Source organism: Ictidomys tridecemlineatus, chromosome 3 (assembly GCF_052094955.1).
Source record: "Ictidomys tridecemlineatus isolate mIctTri1 chromosome 3, mIctTri1.hap1, whole genome shotgun sequence".
NCBI classification, from domain to species: domain Eukaryota; kingdom Metazoa; phylum Chordata; class Mammalia; order Rodentia; family Sciuridae; genus Ictidomys; species Ictidomys tridecemlineatus.
This window is the reverse complement of record NC_135479.1, coordinates 192,086,386-192,093,868: the sequence shown is the minus strand read 5'-3', so window position 1 is coordinate 192,093,868 and position 7,483 is coordinate 192,086,386. Positions and strand designations below refer to the sequence as shown.

General features: G+C 38.3%; 1 long non-coding RNA gene across 1 annotated transcript; it reads right to left on the bottom strand.

Annotated features, from left to right (window-relative positions):
• Positions 1 to 1,579: 1,579 nt before the first annotated feature.
• Positions 1,580 to 7,192, bottom strand: LOC120890362 (uncharacterized). Its single transcript, XR_005734548.2, has 2 exons — positions 6,148 to 7,192; positions 1,580 to 5,868 (listed from the first exon to the last, which is right to left on the bottom strand). It is a non-coding gene; the product is annotated as an uncharacterized LOC120890362 (long non-coding RNA).
• Between the last annotated feature and the right edge of the window lie 291 nt (positions 7,193 to 7,483).

The following is a 7,483-nucleotide window of genomic DNA, read 5'->3' as shown; positions in this document are numbered from 1 at the left end:
GGGAAAAAAATTCTCCAAATAATTTGATCCTATTTCTCTAATATATAATGAAAGAAAGAAAATAATAATAGAAGAAACAAGCAAAATGAAATGCATTAAACCATGTTGCTACCTTGTATAAAGAAAACCAGGGCTGGGGCTGTAGCTCATTGATAGAGCACTTGCCTCATATGAGTGAGATGCTGGGTTCGATCCTCAGCACCACATAAAAATAAATAAAGATTAAAAAAATCACACAAAAAGTAAATATTGATGACTATTTTCTTCTTAAAATAAAAAATCCATAAAGTGCACTAACATTGCTTTTATATTTTGTCACTTTTGAGTAAACTTTTTCAATAACTTCAGAAACCCAAAAGCTTGAAACTATCCTTGGAACAGGTTCTGGCATATCAAATACCCCTGGGTCTGGGTCCTACTTCTCAGCAGGGGCAACACTGAGAGGGTTTTGATCTGGCTTTTATCTTTTTTTAACTTAACGTAGCCCACGCTTTCTCTGAACATTGTATAATGAAATGGAAGCAGAGGGAATCAAGATGAAGAGCAGAGGCTTCTTGGCCAAACCAGCAGAATAAGACTATGTGGAGATGTTGGTGAAACCAATAGCCAACAGCACTTAGAAAAATGACCAAGAGTGGGCACAAAGCAGTTGAGATCGGTCATTTCAGGATCCTGATCTATGAATGTGAATGTGAGCTTCTCTCTCTCTCTCTCTCTCTCTCTCTCTCTCTCTCTCTCTCTCTCTCTCTCTCTCTCTCTCTCTCCTCTCTTCGTGTGTGTGTGTGTGTGTGTGTGTGTGTGTGTGAATCTGTGTGTCTTATCAGGATTAGGTTAACTCCTTTTACAAGTAAATAAAACCATAGCTTGGAAAACCAAAAAATTTTAAATATGTAGAATGTAATATTCAAAGACAACTTAAACTAGAGAAGACTTTTGTTCTCAATTAAAAAAAAAAAAAACCTAAGCAATTCAAGCAGAGGACCATATGAAGAAAAGCAAATTTTACCAGAAATTGACAGGGTAGCATGTTGTTTAGTTATTGTTCTAGAATCAGGAGGAGTTAGATTCTAGTAATTGCTAGCAGATAGTAAAGATATGAATTTTTTTTTTTTTTGGTATGGGAGATTGAACCCAGGGGCAATTTGGCACAAAGTTACATCCCCAGCCCTTTTTATTTTTTATTTTGAGACAGGATCTCACTTAGTTGCTTTGAATTTCACTAATTTGCTCAGTCTGGCCTTGAATTTGCAATCCTCCTGTATCAGCCTCTCAAGCCACTGGATTATAGGCATATGCCACTGTGACTGACTGTGATATATATTTTTAATAGAATATCAAAATTTCTGACAAGATTACACTCTTCAATCCTAAATTTTTCTTCTTTTATTACAAAATTAATATCAGGCCCTACACTTTCACAAAGGCTAAATTTGTGTTGGTTCAAGAAACCTCAAATTCATGACTCCTAATATGGAGTACAACATTACCAAATTATGTAAAGAATCCTTCAGAGGCTTCATGAGAAACACTGCTTAAATGATAATGTCAAAATATGAAAGAATGAAAACTCTTGGCTGAATTCAATTGAAACATGCTGATATGTTTATTGAGCAAACACTTAAGTGACTCCTTTCTCCATACAAACCTTTATATTCAACTCTGCAAAACCGTACATCACAAAATGACACTGGGTCTCCAGAGTTTAACTTGAAGTATTCAGATTTCAGGTATTAAGTCACAGAATGTTGTAGTTCACTGTAAAGTTTTAGATTGCAGGGTCATTTTTATAAGTATCCATTTTGTATCTTAAATAGTTTCCAATCAAATTAAACATTCTTCGGAAGATCTTATGCTACAGAGCAAAACATTAATTGTTGAAAAATTACTTCCTAGAAGGGAGGCTGAGAAAGCGCTGATATTAGTGCAATGTTTATTGAGATAATGTAATAAGATCATCTTTATAGTAGTGTATTTTACTTCTACATTCACAACTTTGTGTAGTTAATACACACGCACATACATACATATGCGTATTTGTGGTGTTCTGTATGTTCTACTGAAGTGATTTTTATTAAATGTCCTGAAGATGTTTCCATTTACTTTAGATAATTTTATCTTATATGACTCTGATTTCATGAATATCTCAGTTTCTGAAATTCAGAGAATCCATTCAGATCTTCTATTAACCTTTCCACTAGAAAGTTCTTTCTGTAGTCCAGCTGGAATTTATCTTGTCTATAATTTCAGCATCCCCGTTTGGTCCTCTGTTTTAGTCTTCAGAGTCTCAATTGGAATCTGAATCCTCACACTGCTCAGGAACACGTTCTAAATCCTAACACTCTTTATGAGCAAGGGCATTCTTATTTATGTGTAACTTGATATTCTTTTGATGAAAGTGAAGTCAATCTTTGGCTCTCTTCTTAAAGAATCTAAAACAAAGGGGCCATCAAATACACTCTCTGCTGGATTGCCCAAACTATTATGTATGATGGAGTAAACTCCCATCAGTAGGCATGGAGATCACCTGGAATGTCCAGATGGTTCCTCAGAATGGAGGTTTTCAAAAGACCATTGCTAGACATATGTGTCTGGTTAAATGTTTAACCTTCATGGTCTTTAATCATGTAGCATTATGTGAAATGCCACTGGCTGAATGGCTTGATGGAGTGTTTTGAGGCTGTACAGTTTCCAGTCTCCTGACCACCACCAGAAGCCTTGCAGCCACTGGGAACATGGTCCCTACAGTCTGAATGGCTTGTTCCAATAGGTCTATGAGAAAAGAGAGCAGATGGGAGTCAGCCATTACATTGTGTTGCATGGGCACAACGAGTGGGGTGATCCCACAAACGTGCAGGGTATCAATACTAGAAAAGACAAGTACCATTAGGACAGGAGAAATGACAGAAGAAGGGTCATCCTATTCCATTTTGTCCCTTAATATTGATAATCTCAAAATATTTTTTTTAATTTTCTGAGGGTAAAAGTTATATCAGTATCATATCATGAAAGTTCACACATCACCAGTACTGATAAAAACAATGAGGATGTAAAAACCTGTAATTGTTCATGTCAAAAGTAAGGTTACCATAGGAGACATTTGAATCAGCATCTCTGAGATGTAGTTCAGACTCTATCATCTACCCCTGTGAGCTGGAGCAACTGTCTGAACTTCTCCGAACTTCAGTATTCTCATCTGTAAAGTGAGAATAATTTCAGGGTTGTAGAGAGAATTAGAGAAGCCGCATAAAAGACTTATCCCAGTTCCAGAAACCTGTGAACACTCCATAAAGAGAGCTATTATTAATTATTTATTAGGAAAATAAGCATACTGTGCTCCTGAGGAATTTTTCTGTAGCGGCAGAACATGACCTAGGATCCTTCTGTGTGTGTAACTGACTTGTCCTGAACAGGGTGCTGATTTGGGTCATATCAGTATTTATCTGACATGAAGTTTTTCTGGCTCTGATTTATTTTTATTTTTTTTTAAGTTGGTCACCAAATGTCCCTGTGATATTTCTGAGGAGGACAGGCTTGATGGAAACATCTCTTGCTTGCTGTTTAAAGTCATTATTCTACCTAAGTGGAAGCAGATGAGCCCTTTCTTGAATTTATTGAGGGTCAGCCTCTTTGTTGTTGTTGCTGAGACTCTGGGAAGAGAGCGATACATGGAGCAGTGCTGGCCAATTTGGCAGCATGCTTTTTCAGCCCACTTGGCTGTGCACAGTATTCTGTCTGAGTTTGGGAAGATCCGTCTGCTTTTTTCTTTTGTAGAGAGGCTATGAGAAATGAGGCAATGGATTTGCCTTATACAACAGCCTGGAAAAATAGGCCATGGCCTAACAAATAATGAGAGTTACATGGCCTCCTTCCAGAGAGTTGCTAGCTGGAGACTGGAGGACAGGTTGAGACGCCTTCTGATAGATTTTGCACTAATTGTCTTCTTCCCTTCAAGAAGTCTGTTTAAAGTAACAGGCAGGGAATAGGTAGGGAAGATGTGAATCCTTGTAGAGTATGATATCCTTTTAAGAAGGATCATTATTATACAGCTGTTGAGGGCGCAGGTCAAGTCACACATCCAAAGCACAACAGTAAATCATACAACTTTCCTATGTGGCAGTGAAGTGTGGTACAGTATAGTTTTGCCCAGGCACAAATGCTTCTCATTTGAGACTGGCCTAAACCTTCTCCTCATCATAGAGCCTTAAATGACCATATAATATTCTGTTTTGCTATGTTTATAGCTACACAAAACCATTTGTTCTTGTTGGTTCTGCCTGTTCCAGATTACTTGGATATTTTGTTCTTTGTTGTTTTCTTTTTCAGTAAGGAAGCCTCAGGCATGAAACTGACCGGGTGTTTCTCATCCAGCACTCGGTCCACCTTTACACACACACACACACACACACACACACACACACACACACACACACACACCATTTTGATGGTCTTTCCCAATGATGCCGTCTCTATCGGGCACTCTTTGTCATCTTGGTTGAGAATTTGAGGAATGGGAGAAGGTGGAATATCATCAGTATTGAGAGAGGCTGAAATGATGACTCAGCATCTGTACCAAGAGTATTGCTCTGAAAGAGATATGGTCCTCTTGTTCCCTGACTAACAAGTAGAATTTCTGTGTTCCCTTGTACTTCCTTCACTTAACTCCTTGACTGCCTGCGTTGATTGTGATGGCTACGGACAGAATCGCCATCTCTTCATCTCAGAATAATGTTCCCCCGAGCTGCTATATGGGGGCTATTCATAGATAAGAGCAATAATGAGCCCAGCAGCATTGCTTCCTTTTCTGTATTCTGTGACATTCTCATCTCAGCCGACTGCGTCTGGCAGCCGCACAATGAGGCCCTGCGTGTGTCAGAGAGATGGATGGTATCTGCAGTGTCTGCTGCTCAGCACCGACTCTCTGAGCTCCCGCTGAACTTACCTCGGGGATGTTGGCTTCTATGCCATTGAATTAGAAAGGCCCCCTCCCCCTCCTAAGAAATGTCTTATTCGCTCTCAATACAAAATACCTTAATGGAAATAATGACACACGTTAGATATTTGATGGATAGCACATTGTACTTTCATCCTCCCTATTCCCCACTATAGAACTTTATGTTTTTTTTTTTTTTTGGTCTCATTGTTCTGTTGTTATTTTTTCAAAGCTAAAACAAAGAGGCCAGTGGTGTGGCTTGTAGTGTTTTATATGCTTTAAGAAATACATTTCTGCTTGAGAATCAAGATATCCTCAATTGGAATTGAGAAAAATAAATTAAGACATTAATGAAAATTTGTTCCTTTATCAGGGCAGCAGCCTGTGAATTTTGAGAATGTCTGCTCTGATCTAAACTGACTGGTTTTTGTTTCAGCATGAAATCAGTTCTAAATCATACTCAAATGTGCCATGTGGGGGTTTTGGTAATGGCTTATTAGAAAGCATCTCAATATTCCAAAGATCATGCAGGTATATCTGAAACCAAAGAACTGGCAAAATGACTGTTTCCTAGGGCTGCGTCTAAGGTCATCTAACCTGTGCCATTTCAGAGGACCTTGCACTGAGATGGTGCAGTTTAGTACTCTAATCATCATCTGTAAGTTTTTAATAATCTGTGACCAGAGGATCCAAATATTCACTTTGTACTTGGCTCAGCAAATTTTGTAGATAGTCCTCTTGCCGAGACTTGCTGTAATCCTTTGTAAATAATAACTGGATTTGAGAATGGGACCTTTCTCCCCAGTTTTGATGTAGGTACAATCAAGGCAGATGTCAGGATGTCAAAGTGAGCATGAAGCAGCCTACCCATCCCACATGAAGGGCTCTACTGGAAGTGGATGTGAGAAATTGTTCAATGTCCTGGATCTCTCAGCCACCTTGAGAAATAAAAAAAGAAAAAAAGAATTAGAAAAGATTTATGAAGATGCCTTACAGACTGTCCTTTTTTTTTAATGGAAGATAAGGACACAAATGATTTATACTTGATTTATAGCTGAGAAAGCAACAATGGACTGTGACGTAGATCCATCTTATACTTGGAAAATGTTGAAGGGAAGACTGGGGATAGAATGGGGGAATCAAAGGGAAATGATCTAATGATAATGGATTAGAATTGGCTATGGACCATCAGGAAGACAGCCTTGGTATGGAACTACCTTTGGGATACGGAAGATAGAATCTGGGGACATGAAGAGACTCCAGAGGAAGGATATTCATCTTGTAAATGAGAGCTGAGGCCAGACTCTTAAGACCCTGGAACAGAGATGAATTATCTAGGAACAAGAGAATCATGAGTTAATAGCTAAAGAGAATATTCAAGGGACCCCCTCAAGCGGTCATCTTAGTCAATTTGGGCAACCATCACAAATAACTATAGACAGGATGGCTTCAACAACAAACATTTATTTCACATAGTTCTGGAAGCTTCTCAAGTCCTGATCTAAGACCTGGGTTCCAGTAAGGTCAGATTCTCTGCTTTCCAATTTGCAGATGGCCATCCTCACACTTACTCCTTATATGGTGGAGAGAGAGCTATGGGCTTCTTATTTCTTTATGTGGGCCCTAATCTGGCTATGAAAGCTATACCCTTGTAATGTCATCTGAACCTAAAAACATCCTAAAGTCTCCACCTCCAAATATCATCAAATGTGGAATTAAGCTTTAAAACATAATGTGGAATTTGTATTAATATTTAGTGTACAGCAGAAACCATGATGTCATCATTATTGTCTGTATGGCTCTTCCCAAACCTTCAACATTCTTAGAGAACCAGAAAACATGAAGCCACCTAGGAATTCCCTCTCCTCACTCTGTCCAACTTTGATCCTGAATTGCGACTGAGGAATGGGTGAAATGGGGAGCTGCTATGGGGACAGAGGGTAGCTGTTACACTATTGTAAATTCCAGTCTGAAAGAGGTGCCAGCTGCTTGAGGGGTTGAGTTACATGTTCAATCAGCTTTGGAGTTTCCAGTTTTATATAAAACTAAACAGTCTGTAGACTGGGTTGAGCACGTTTTTTCAATTTAAAGTAATACCTGGATCTCTTTTTACCTGCTAATGAAAAGAAAAGTAAGGGAAGCTGCCTGAGGGTCCCCTCCAGGGACAGCAGGTTATATCTGTTTCAATATCCCATCACACTTTATTCCGTGATCACAGTGCATGCGCTTCATGCTTATTGACATATTGATCACATCCTTATTATTCAATCTGCCCAATGTCTTAAACAAAATAAAAATTAAGAATTATGGAAATGAGAAAAAATAAGGAACAGAGAAATTGAGACTCTAGCAAATTAAAAAATTATAGAATTTGAATACAGGTTTGAAAGTTTCTCCAGATTTGTTCTCATAATCATTAGACTGATTCTCTCTCCTTAATTGGAAAAAACACTATTAAATACTAACTCTATACCAGGAATAGTACTAATGGTTTCACATATATTACATTATTTTTGCCTTACATAAATCATGAGCTAAGTTCTATTCCTGTAA